The 14,073-nt window shown below is 36.8% G+C and overlaps 1 protein-coding gene across 7 annotated transcripts in view; it reads left to right on the forward strand.

Annotated features, from left to right (window-relative positions):
* Positions 1–14,073, forward strand: part of LOC134212438 (putative uncharacterized protein DDB_G0282133) — a 289,981-nt gene that overhangs the window by 87,292 nt on the left and 188,616 nt on the right. For 5 of the 7 annotated variants that reach the window (XM_062690302.1, XM_062690298.1, XM_062690296.1 and 2 more), the window contains exon 2: positions 11,567–12,255. The exons of the other annotated variants lie outside the window; for them this stretch is intronic. The gene's annotated coding sequence lies outside the window, so the exon portion shown is untranslated. The remainder of the gene's footprint in view (positions 1–11,566; positions 12,256–14,073) is intronic. 7 annotated transcript variants of the gene reach the window in all.

Genomic DNA, 14,073 nt, shown 5'->3' on the forward strand with positions numbered 1-14,073 from the left:
ACAAGTTGTCAGTCGTCATCAGACAACCGTGATGGTAAGACGCGTTCCCCAATACGCTACCGCATGGGCTGCGCATTCGGCGACTGACGAGGGTTTGGTGGAGGGGCTGGGAATCGAACCCATGACCATTCGCTTGTAAGGCGAACGTGTAGCCAACTACGCTACGGGACCCCCCACCTTTAGCATGGTCTCCACTGTTAAGTTTTGAAAATTGGAACCAACATTGCAGCGCACTCCATTGGTAGAGAAATTGTGGTTTTGGGAGTTATTTTTTGCGTTTCCCGTACACTCAGTCAAGGCGTCAAGGCTATATGTTCGAGCTTGAGCTTGAGCTTGATTGACTGCCCGTAGTTGCTACTCCATTATGACCAGATCAGCTGTTCTTACACTGAGAACCAACAGACGTTTGCTTGGGGCTAGCACACATCTTCAATGTACAAGTACTTGTTATCTCATTTGTTAGGTCAATGATGCAATGATGCAATCACTCGCCCACTGCAAGCCGAATATACCTCTGCACTTGCCACGAGTTCATGCGGAATCTTCTATTCTAATAGAAGTGGCGCTAAAAACGTACTACACGATAGTTCCTGGTGCCCGGATAAATTCAAATTTCGCAGCCCCTACCGAAAAATAGAGGGGGCGATTTAACATAAAGTTGTGACAAAACGTTCTGTGCTAAGACAATGTAACAATAAAACGGGACTTAGTTAACTCCTTGATAAAGCTACAATATATGTAACCGAAACGTCGGATAAAAACGTAAAACCCGTTTTTGAGCATAAGAAGACTGAAAGTCATAAATGTCATAACAACTCTAAACCAAGAACCCCCTGATCCCGAAGTTATTTCAGATGACTTGATTGAAAGAATGGCGGGATCCAAAACCAGATACTTGAAGGGATATTCGGAAGAGCAGATTATCAAAGAATATTAAACAAATTTATCAAAGTTCAATTTTTAATCTTTCAATTTTACAGAGTAAGTGCATCTAGAGATCACTTTTAATATAGTCGTTCCAAAATGCTTAATGCATCTCAACGTGGATTGGAGATACATATACCATATCATTTTTTTCTATTTTTTTTTCTTAAAACGAGCATAGCCGAATTCTAACGAATATATATATTTTTGCTAAAATCCTAATATTAGTGAAGTATGCCTAAGCAATAAGAGACATGACAAATTCATATTTGTCTCAATCTAGTCAATTTACGTCGCGGAAGTGTTTGATTTCGCCAAGGTAAAAAATGCAATGCTTTCGGACAATGATTTTTCATTATAGACAAATTATGCTGAATTGCTTATTGCTAAAGTACCATAAGACTTTTAAATTTAGAAACTCTTACTCAGTTTTAATTCACCAACCGTTTTCTTGTTTGCGCCCTTGATTTTTTTTCGACAACTTGTCAATAATGATCAATTTGCTCCGATTTCGGTACTTGGTATCACGTTACATGGACGCTCGCCCCAAGCGTATATCACTACCACCACTGTTACGCGCGAATGTATGACATTTCATATCTTTGATGGATGGATCGCCCGCCGTCGCCGCCGCCGCCGTCTCGAGGATGGGTTCTTGAGTCGAGCGTCGTGCTTTGAATTTTGCTTTTATTTACTGCCTCCAACTGTGGCGGAGCCGCCTTCTGCCTCAGCGGGACCGGACCGAACCGGAGCTCGAAGCACTGAATAAATACTCACCAAACACATTGAGGAGGGAGCGATGATTGTTATGGCAGTGCCAGAGATGTCTGCTGAAGTGGATGTGTTTTCAGTCCGCTCGGCTCGCTTTGCGGCCAAGTGCACGTGTACGGCTCACGCACCGCCATCGATCGTCCGGGTCCGGAGGCAGGAAAAGGCAAAAAATAAAATCCCGATTCAATTTTACACACATTTGCTGAAGCTCTGTGAAGGCAAATTTACGAACTGTTCGGACACCACGCATTTTGCGTTACGCACATCACTTCAACCAAAGGTTCACGTTCTGGCACTGACTGGCTGGTGTACAATCGGACGATTAGAAAAAGTACAGAATTTCAGATATGTTTTTATTTTGCGCTGGGACATTTTAGCCATAGCAACTAATCATTTTCTTTGGCAAGTGGAAGTTAATTCATCTCAGGCGCAGGAAATCAAATCTCATTTAGCTGATTTCGAATAAAAAAGCTTAGTTAGGAATTGATTACACTTTAAATTATCTAAATTCAATCCATGTCATGCAATACGATTATTACCAACGTTCATTTTTAACTAAGAACGTTCATTTTTTATACTAAGAAAATAATAATAAATAAGAGAAAATACCATTCAAGAATAAGTTATTTTTTCTATACGTGTATTTGAGCAAAATAACAGAAACATGTGGGACTCCACCATTCGCGTAATCGCTGATGTTGATGATGCCGAGCGCTACTTCTGCTGGCTAATTAGCAGTTTGGTAAATCCAAAATTCATCGGGGCTTTCGGATACAGGCTTTTACGCATAGGTTGGTTTACAGCTAAGATTGCCTTCCTACCGTCCCTTCCATCACGTGCTGGGTCATCGAGTTCAGTGAAGGGTCAAACCTTGACTTGATATTTGCTAAGAAGTGTTTTAGGCCTAGGCTTTTCGTGTGTGGTGCTGGTTGTTTCGAGTCGGAAGCGAAGACCCCGTGGCAAGTTACACTGGAAGGCTATCACAGATACCGCAGAGTCTGACAGATCAATTCAAGGTCTAGTGTGAAGTGTACTTCCCATGATGTAATGGTTTTCATACATATATTTTTGTTGGATAATGGTCCATTGCTAATGCACAATCATTTCAGATGCGTTTTTTTGGGATTAAAGCGGATTTTAGTATTTGAGCGGTACAAGAATCGGTTTTACTTAGTTTTTTCCTCACTCGATTTTTTACGGAGATTTTGGGATATGTGTACTGTACTATCAGCGCCATTCAACAATTGTTCGAAATGCGGCTTCCCTATTTTGATCACCTCGTGTTCATCCGCTAATATGATCCCACCCTTGGCTCGCGAAACGAAGCCTTTGCGGGATGTGTTGAGCTTTTGATAGAACTTGCGTGTCTTTTTTAGAACAGCATAGCTGTTCCATCTCCTCGCACTCCACTTCTTCCAAGTGGTGTTTCTTCTCCTGGCGGGTCTGCTGTCTCCGTTTCCGTCTATGACGTTACACGTTCTTCCGGATCCCTTGCTGCAGGCAGCCGCCCGCCCTGCGTCCTTGTCCTCCAGCATGTGTCTGCACTCTTCGTCGAACCAATCGTTCCGTCGACTTCGTTCCACATATCCGACATTGTTCTCCGCTGCGTCGTTAATGGCTGCTTTGAATGTACTCCAGCAAAAGGGACCTCAAGAGGGACCCATCCAGATCACCCTCCTCGGGCAATGTCGGATTGGATTAGGGTTGGATTAGAAATGGATTTGGATTGAGTTTGGATTTTGATTGAATTTAGATTGGATTTGGATTTGAAATGGATTGGGTTTGAATTGGATTTGGATTTGGAAGGATTAGGATATATATTGGAATTAAATTGGATTCACATTGGATTTAAAATAAATTTGGATTGGATTTTTGTTGGATTTTGGAATTGTTTGGATTGAATTAAAATTATATTTAATTTGAATTGGTTTTGGGTTGAATTTTAAATGGATTTGAATTTAGAATAGATTTGGATTTTGGTTGGATTTAAAATGAATAAGGGTTGGATTTAGATTGGATTCGGATTAGATTTGGATAGGATTAGGATTATGATTTTGGTTGGATTTAGTTTGCATTAAGTTAAGATTTGGATTTGATTTGTGTTGAATTTAAAATGGATTTGGATTAGGATTGGATTCGGATTGAGTTGAGATTGGATTTGGATTGAATTTGGATAAGATTTAGATTGGATTTCGATTAGATTTGTGTTTGATTTGAAATGATTTAGGATGGGATTTGGATTGAATTTAAGTTTTTTTTTTGGATAATTGGGTTAGAATTGGATTCGGATTAGATTTGGATTGAATTTGGAATAGATTTAAATAGGATTCGTATTTGGATTTGGATTTTGGTTGGATTTAATATGGATTTGTGTTGGACTTGGAATGGATTTGGATTAGATAATATTTAGATTGGACTAAAATTAGATTTATGTTTGATTCTAAATGCTTTTGGTTTGGTTTTGGTTTTGGATTGAATTTGGGTTAAATTGAAATTGGGTTTGATTTTAAATGGATTTGGATTGAATTAGGATTGGATTTAAAATGGATTTGAGTTAGACTTGTTGACTTGACTTGATTGAATTTGGCATGGATTTTGGTTAGATTTTGATTGTGGTTGAATTGGATTTGGATTGAAACTGGATTGGATTTGGATTTGATTTGGGATTAGATTTGAATTCGTTTTGGATAGGAATTGGATTTGGATTGGATTTGAATTGGATTTGGATTGGATTTGAATTGGATTTGGATTGGAATTGAATTGGAATTGAATTGGATTTGGATTGTGTTTGTATTGGATTTGGTTTGGGCGTGGATTGGATTTGGTTTTGACGTGGATTGGATTTGGATTGTATTTGGATTTGGATTGGATTTAGATTGGATTTCGATTGGATTTGGATTGGATTTGGATTGGATTTTGATTGAAATTGAATTGGATTTGGATTGGATTTTAATTGGGTTTTGATTAGATTTAGATTGGTTTGGGATTGGATTTGATTTGGATTGAATTTTGAATTGCATTTGGATTGTATTTGGATTGGATTTGGATTTGAATAGGATTTGGATTGGATTTAGAGTGGATTTGAATTGAATTTGGATTGGATTTGAATTGGATTTGGATTGTATTTGAATTGAATTTGGATTGGAATTTGATTGGATTTGGATTGGATTTAAATTGGATTTAGATTGAACGTTAATTGGATTTGGAATGGATTTGGTTTGAATTTGGATCCGATTTGAATTGTATTTGGATTGGACTTGGCTTTGGATTGGATTTGGATTGGATTTGAATCGATTTTGAATTGGATTTGGATTGGAATTAGATTGGATTAAAATTGGAATTGGACTGGACTTGAATTGGATTTGGATTGGATTTGGATAGGATGTGAATTGGAATTGAATTGGATTTGGATTGGGTGTGGATTGGATTGGATTTGGATTGGATTTGATTTGGATTGGATTTGGATTGTATTTGGAATGGATTTAGATTCGGATTGGATTTCGATTGGAATTGGATTGAATTTTGGATTGGATTTGGATTGTATTTGGATTGGATTTGTTTTGAATTTGGATTCGATTTGAATTGGATTTGGATTGCATTTGGATTGGATTTGGTTTGGGTGTGGATTGGATTTGGATTCGATTTGATTTGGATTGAATTTGAATAGAATTTGGATTGGATTCAGATTGGATTTGGTTTGAATTTGGATTGGATTTTGGATTGTATTTGGTTTGGATTTGGATTTGGATTAGATTTGAATTGGTTTTGAATTGGATTTGGATTGGATTAAAATTGGAATTGGACTGGACTTGAATTGGATTTGGATAGGATGTGAATTGGAATTGAATTGGATTTGGATTGGATTTGGTTTGGGTGTGGATTGGATTGGATTGGATTTGATTTGGTTTGAATTTGAATAGGATTTGGATTGGATTTGGTTTGAATTTCGATTGGATTTGGATTGAATTTTGGATTGGATTTGGATTGTATTTGGATTGGATTTGGTTTGAATTTGGATTCTATTTGAATTGGATTGGATTGCATTTGGATTGGATTTGGTTTGGGTGTGGATTGGTTTTGGATTCGATTTGAATTGGATTGAATTTGAATAGAATATGGATTCAGATTGGATTTGGTTTGAATTTGTATTGGATATGGTTTGGTTGTGGATTGGATTGGATTTGGATTGGATTTGGATAGGATGTGAATTGGAATTGAATTGGATTTGGATTGGATTGGATTTGGATTGGATTTGATTTGGATTGAATTTGAGTTGGATTTGGATTGTATTTGGAATGGATTTAGATTCGGATTGGATTTCGATTGGATTTGGATTGAATTTTGGATTGGATTTGGATTGGATTCGGTTTGAATTTGGATTCGATTTGAACTGTATTTGGATTGGATTTGAATTGCATTTGGATTGCATTTGGATTGGGTGTGGATTGGATTTGGATTCGATTTGATTTGGATTGAATTTGAATAGAATTTGGATTGGATTCAGATTGGATTTGGTTTGAATTTGGATTGGATTTGGATTGTATTTGGTTTGGATTTGGATTTGGATTGGATTTGAATTGGTTTTGAATTGGATTTGGATTGGAATTAGATTGGATTAAAATTGGAATTGGATTGGACTTTAATTGTATTTGGATTGGATTTAGATTGGATTTGGATAAGATGTGAATTTGAATTCAATTGGATTTGGATGGGATTTGGTTTGGGTGTGGATTGGATTTGGATTGGATTTGGATTGAATTTGGATAGGATTTGGATTGAATTTGAATTGGTTTTGAATTGGATTTGGATTGGATTTGGTTTGGTTGTATATTGGATTGAATTTGGATAGAATGTGAATTGGAATTGAACTGGATTTGGATTGAATTTGGTTTGGGTGTGGATTGGATTGGATTGGATTTGATTTGGTTTGATTTTGAATAGGATTTGGATTGGATTTAGATTCGGATTGGATTTGGTTTGAATTTCGATTGGATTTGGATTCAATTTGGATTCGATTTGAATTGTATTTGGATTGGATTTGAATTGGATTTGGATTGCATTTGGGTTGGATTTGGTTTGAATTTGGATTCGATTTAAATTGTATTTGGATTGGATTTGAATTGGATTTGGATTGCATTTGGATTGGATTTGGTTTGGGTGTGGATTGGATTTGGATTCGATTTGATTTGGATTGAATTTGAATAGGATTTTATTTGGATTTAGATTGTATTTGGTTTGGATTTGGATTTGGATTAGATTTGAATTGGTTTTGAATTGGATTTGGATTGGAATTAGATTGGATTAAAATTGGAATTGGATTGGACTTTAATTGGATTTGGATTGGATTTAGATTGGATTTGGATAGGATGTGAATTGGAATTCAATTGGATTTGGATGGGATTTGGTTTGGGTGTGGATTGGATTTGGATTGGATTTGATCTGGATTGAGTTTGGATAGGATTTGGATTGGATTTGGTCTGAATTTGGATTGGACTTGGATAGGATGTGAATTGGAATTGAATTGGATTTGGATTGGATTTGGTTTGGGTGTGGATTGGATTGGATTTGGATTTGGATTTGGATTTAGATTGTATTTGAATTGGATTTGGATTGGATTTAGATTGGATTTGGATTGGATTCGTATAGGATTTTAATTGGTTTTGGATTGGATTTGGATTGTATTCGATTTGGATTGAATTTGGATTGGATTTATATTTGGATTGGATTTAGATTGGATTTGGTTTGAATCTCGATTGGATTTGGATTAGATTTGGATTGTATTTGGAATGGATTTAGATTGGATTTGGTTTGAATTTCGATTGGATTTGGATTGAATTTTTGATTGGATTTGGATTGTATTTGGTTTGAATTTGGATTCGATTTGGCTTTGGATTGGATTTAAATTGGATTTGGATTGCATTTGGATTGGATTTGGTTTGTGTGTGGATTGGATTTGAATTGGATTTGGTTTGGATTTGGATTTGCAATTGGATTTGAATTGTTTTTGAATTGGATTTGGATTGGATTAAAACTGGATTTGGATAGGATGTGAATTGGAATTGAATTGGATTTGGATGGGATTTGGTTTGGGTGTGGATTGGATTGAATTTGTATTGGACTTGATTTGGATTGAATTTGGATTGGATTTGGATTGTATTTGGATTGAATTTAGATTGAATTTGCTTTGAATTTCGATTAGATTTGGATTGAATTTTGGATTGGATTTGGATTGTATTTGAATTGGTTTTGAATTGGATTTGGATTGGATTTACATTGGTTTTGGATTGGATTTGGATAGGATTTTAATTGGGTTTGGATTGGATTTGGTTTGGGTGTGGATTGGATTTGGATTGTGTTTGGATTGGATTTAGATTCGGATTGGATTTAGATTGGATTTGGTTTGATTTCGATTGGATTTGGATTGAATTTTAGATTGGATTTGGATTGTTTGGATTTGGATTGGATTTGGATTTAGATTGTATTTGAATTTGGATTTGGATTTGGATAGGATTTGGATTTAGATTGTATTTGAATTGGATTTGGATTGGATTTAGATTGGATTTAGATTGGATTCGTATAGGATTTTAATTGGTTTTGGATTGGATTTGGTTTGGGTGTGGATTGGATTGGATTTGGATTGTATTCGATTCGGATTGAATTCGGATTGGATTTGAATTGTATTTGGATTGGATTTAGATTTGGATTGGATTTAGATTGGATTTGGATTGGATTCGTGTAGGATTTTAATTGGTTTTGGATTGGATTTGGTTTGGGTGTGGATTGGATTGGATTTGGATTGTATTCGATTTGGATTGAATTTGGATTGGATTTGAATTGTATTTGGATTGGATTCAGATTTGGATTGGATTTAGATTAGATTTGGTTTGAATCTCGATTGGATTTGGATTAGATTTGGATTGTATTTGGAATGGATTTAGATTGGATTTGGTTTGAATTTTTGATTGGATTTGGTTTGTGTGTGGATTGGATTTGAATTGTATTTGGTTTGGATTTGGATTTGCAATTGGATTTGAATTGTTTTTGAATTGGATTTGGATTGGATTAAAACTGGATTTGGATAGGATGTGAATTGGAATTGAATTGGAATTGAATTTGTATTGGACTTCATTTGGATTGGATTTGGATTGTATTTGGATTGAATTTAGATTGAATTTGTTTTGAATTTCGATTGGAGCTGGATTGAATTTTGGATTGGATTTGGATTGTATTTGAATTGGTTTTGAATTGGATTTGGATTGGATTTGGAGTGGGTTTGGGTTTGGATTAAATTTAAATTGGATTTGGATTGGGTTTGGAATGGATTTGGATTGGATTTGATTTGGATTGCATTTGGATTGTATTTTTATAGGATTTGGATTGGATTTAAATTGGATTTAGATTGGATTTGGATTTGATTTGAATTGTATTTGGATTGGACTTGAATTGGATTTGGATTGGATTTGATTGGATTTGGATTTGATTGGATTTGGATTGAATTTGGATTGGGCCTAAATTAGATTTGGATTGGAATTTGATTGGATTTGGATTGGACTTGAAATGGATTTGGATTGGATTTAGATTGGATTTGGATTGGATTTGGATTGGACTTGAATTGGATTTAGATTGGATTTGGATCAGATTTGGATCAAATTTGGATTGGATTTAGATTGGATTTTAATTGGATTTGGATTTGATTTGGGTTGGATTTGGATAGGATTTGAATTGGATTTGGATTGGATTTGGATTTGGATTTGGATTGGATTTGGATTGTTGGATTGGATTGAATTTGGGTTTGATTTGGATTGGAATTTGATTGGATTTGGATTGGATTCAAATTGGATTTGGATTGAATTCTATTGGGTTATGATTAGATTTGGATTGGATTTGGATGGAATTGGATTTGATTTGGTTTGGATTAGATTTGAATTGGGTCTTAAAATGAAGAATCGATATTTGATTTTCTTTCAGGGAAAGATGAGGTTAATCATCCTGAATGCGTTAAATTGTCTTTCGACTTAAAAATCGAAAGGAACATTGTTTAATTTGAAATTTGAAAATAGATGAAAAATGCTTCCTCGACATTTTCGGTCTTGTTTGACGTTCGGAATAATATGATTCAAACGCACTAGTAAAACACCACAGGGCACTTGACTCAACCTTTCACAGTTCATATATGTGGGCCTGACGTTTTGGGCTGATGGTTCATTCGTTCTGAAATGTTGCACAACCCAAAATTTGCCTTAAATTGTCTTAAACACAAAAATATTATTTTTACTGATTTAGACTTTCACCAGAATTTTGATAACATCGGTTCAAGTATTCTTGACCGATGCACTATCGACCCACTTAGGACCCAATTGGATTTGGATTGGATTTGGTCTGAATTTGTTTTTTTTTTATTGGATTCGGATTGGATTTGAAGTGGGTTTGGTTTGCATTGTATTGGACTTCATTGTATTTCCAAAATTTCAGAATTTTTAGAATATGGTCAAATTGTGATTCTGTCCGCAGCGGTAAAGTTCAGATGTACCGAAACGGAAGGCTGGAAGTAGATGTTGTGATTTGCCGTAGTTTTGGAGGCGCCGAAATGAATTAGTCGTAGAACGTTTTCGCCGTGTATAACAATTTCCCAAAAAGCTAGTCTTAGTTGCATGGCAGCATCAGTTTTTCTTCATATCTTTATTAGCAAGATTTTCAGCCCAAAACTGGTTCATCTCGATAGTCACAGTTAATAGTTGTTTTGAAACGATTATATGTGTATGTGATCCCTTTTATTTTTGGTTGTTTTCAAAAAAATGTTTTTTTATGGGCAATATTATATTTCGAGGAAATGTTATTTTCTGAAATTGTTATTTTTGGATAAATGTTTTTATCGAGCAAATATTAGCACTGCTACGTTAATTGGAATCTTTGAATGATTTCCAGTCATCGACATGACCGATTGCTGATCTCGACTGCATCGAATGGTGCAAGACGTTGATTGCCGAAGGCCAAAACACAGGCGAATCTACCTTTATAACGATTGCGATAACCCACTTTTAATGAATTCGTAGCCAATTCCTTTCGAATGTGGATAATTTGGTGACATTGTTTCAAAGCACTTGAACTTTCATCTACTCAGTGACTGAGTAAAATTGTATTGCCATCTCTTTTTTTTTAAAGAAATTTGTATAAATTTCCGTCAAAAGCGAGACTGCTCATAGTTTTGCAAGTATTTCAGTCTAACATTATCAAGACGTTCTAATATTTGATTCTAGAAACAATTGAAAACTACTCACAATGGATAAAGTTCAGTATATTATATTATAAAATGGCTATAACTCAAAAATGGTAGCGCTGACCTAGTGAAAAAACCGAATAATGTGTTCACGAAAAACACGTTAAAAAAAATGTTAAAAAAAAACGGTTTTATTATTATTGTTTTTAGTAAGAGGTCCTCAGCTGGCTGGCGTTTTTAAGGACAATGGATTTAGTATTCTTTCTTCAAATGTATAAAAAACAGAACATTTTTTTTTTACATTACCCCAATCATCACTTAAGCCATTGCCAAAGACTGTGAAACGATCGGACGAACCGTTTATGAGTTATAAAAGTTAGCGAAGTTAGAGTTAAAAAATAGCGAACCAATGATCATTGTGTTTAGTCATAAAGATTGCATGTGCCAAATTTTCAACAAATAGAAAAATACAAATTTCAAATCTTGAAAAAAAGTCGTGATTTCCGTGTGAATCGCTGTTATGCGAATAAGCAGGTGTTCTATTAAGCAAGCCCTGCTTCTTAAGTCATTCTATCGCCTGCTTCAACCACAAACCCGCACTCGATCAGCTGTTCCCGTAATTAATTGGTTTCTTTACCGTTCCGTCTATTACAGCATGGCTCGCATGTAATAATTAAAATGTCAATATCCAGCTGACATGTGGACGAACAACAGTCATCATCACCATCATCATTTGCACCAGCGTTCCCGTGATTGCCACCATCATCAGCAGCAACAGCATCCACTTTTGCAACGACTCATCGCCGTCGTCGTACAGTGATCTAAAGCGATCAGCGAGTCCGCCACAGCACCTACCACCAAGTAGTGCTGTGCTGCCCATCGGAAACAAGTTTTTCTTCGGCTTCTTCTTGATTTGGCGGTTTCTTGTGCCCTGTCGTGGAAGACGCCGTCGTCGTCGATCGACGATCGCGGCGGGTCGCGCAAACTAGGTCTCCCCACACCGCACGGCCAGACTTCCAAACGCGGGGACAATTCGCGTTGCTGTCGGAACTCGATAGGGTTAGGGTTAGGAGTAGCAGCAGCGGCGGCGGCAGAGCATTAGAAGTAGTAGTAGTAGCAGTACAAGTTGTGGTAGCGGCGCAACTTGGCGAACCGGTGATACAGCGAACCTGGAGCAGAAATAGTACGCGGTAGAGATCCCAAGGACCCGGTCCTGATGGTGCGAGCTCGGGCCTGTTAGCAATGACAACAGCAACAGCATGATCGTCGTCTTAGTGCGTACTAACATTGAGGTTAATACAAGGAACAAGTTCCCGCAGCAGGCGCGGAGAGCGATAATATGAGTGAGTGCATGTGAGCTCATTGCAGCCGCACGGTCATCATACGGATAGGTAGCTGAGCTCCGCGCTCCATACAAATTGGAACGTTTAGTGTCGAGCCTCCTTCTTCCAACTAGGATCAGTGAGCTTGTTTCGGACGCAAACTAAGATTTTTTTTAATTGCAACATCGGTAACACATATAATAGAGTAAATTGTATTACTCTGGGTGAATATTTTTTTTATTTTTTTCTAGTGCCGTCGTACGGGCTTCGTTTGACATATCAACGGCTACTTTGGACATTTTGAAACAATAATTATAACGTAAATTATTTTCGAGTTACCATTATCACAATTCGGGTGTCTTGTAGATAGTTGGATTGCAACTTTCTGTCTCAAATTGTGTTTTTTTTTTCAGAAGATGAATAATCCAAAGCAGCCCCTTGATATAAAAGAAGCCTCGTATGATGGTAGGGTTTTTGTTCCATTATTAATAACATAAATATATGAACCACTGGGCGAAATAATAATAGCACCACTATGTTTTTTACTGATATTTTCTGAAGTTATCAACAGATGATGGTAATTTCAATTTATAACGTGAGCAGTTTCGCAAAAAAAGTTATTTGACCGAAAGAGTCATTTGGCTGAAAATGTGGCTCGATAAAACAGATCATACGGCCGAATATGTAAATTGGATGAAAATGTTATGTGGTCGAAAATGTAAATTCCAGGAACTTTTTTCAAATAGGCGTAACTGTATTTGACCTTGAGATTAAAAACGGCTACTACTCTCTCAACTCAGCATATTTCACTCAACTTAGGTATACAAGATAGATTACTACATAGGTACTACAAGATCGATAAGAATCTATTCTTTCTGTTAGCCACATAAGTTCAACATAAATGTTTGAATGAAGAGCACAATCGCCGTTCCAAAAATCAAGGTTAGAATCAATTACGCCCATTTGAAAAAAGTTCCTAGATTTGTTTTATGCCGTGGAATAAGTATTCGACCAAATATGTCATTCGAATAAATAGGTCATTTTGGATTAAGCCGAACTTGTTGTTTTATCGAAAAAAAAAGACGATTGTCTTTGTCGATTTTTTCAGGGATTTCTTTTAAAATTATCCGGAAATGCCTTTGTAAATTTATCCAGACATTTATTCGGAAGTTGCTGCAGGAAATCCTAGAATACAAACAATTTGAAGATTTTGTTGTTGAAATTTATTAAAAAAGAAATAGTTTCGAATGTAGACTTACTTACTTACTTACGGATCCTGTACACCTCCGGTGGTGCAAAGGGCCGACGGCTATCGCTTTAACCTGTTGCCAGGTTAGATTTCGGTCGACTTCTTTTATTTCTTTATTGAGGCTTCGCCGCCATGAGCCTCTGGGTCTGCCTCTGCTGCGATGTCCCGCTGGGTTCCAGTCTAATGCTTGTTTACAGATTTCGTTTCCGCCCCTACGTAGAGTGTGGCCGACCCAGCCCCACTGATCCCGAATTTCTGTTGCTATCGGCCTCTGGTGACAACGACGATGGAGCTCATTGTTTGAGATCCAGTTGTGAGGCCACCAGGCCCGAATTATATACCGCAGGCATCTGTTAATGAACACCTGCAGCCGTTGAGTGTTCTCCACTGATACACACCATGTTTCGCTAGCGTATAACAGCACAGATTTCACGTTAGAGTTGAAAATTCGTATTTTGGTGCGTTCATTTATCTGCCTGTTTTTCCAGATATTTCTTAAACTCGCAAAGGCAGCCCTTGCTTTCTTGATCCGTGCGCCTATGTCGATCTTGGTACCGCCGTCTGATGCCATTTGGCTACCAAGATATTGG

This window comes from Armigeres subalbatus, chromosome 2 (genome assembly GCF_024139115.2).
Source record: "Armigeres subalbatus isolate Guangzhou_Male chromosome 2, GZ_Asu_2, whole genome shotgun sequence".
Taxonomy (NCBI): Eukaryota; Metazoa; Arthropoda; class Insecta; order Diptera; family Culicidae; genus Armigeres; species Armigeres subalbatus.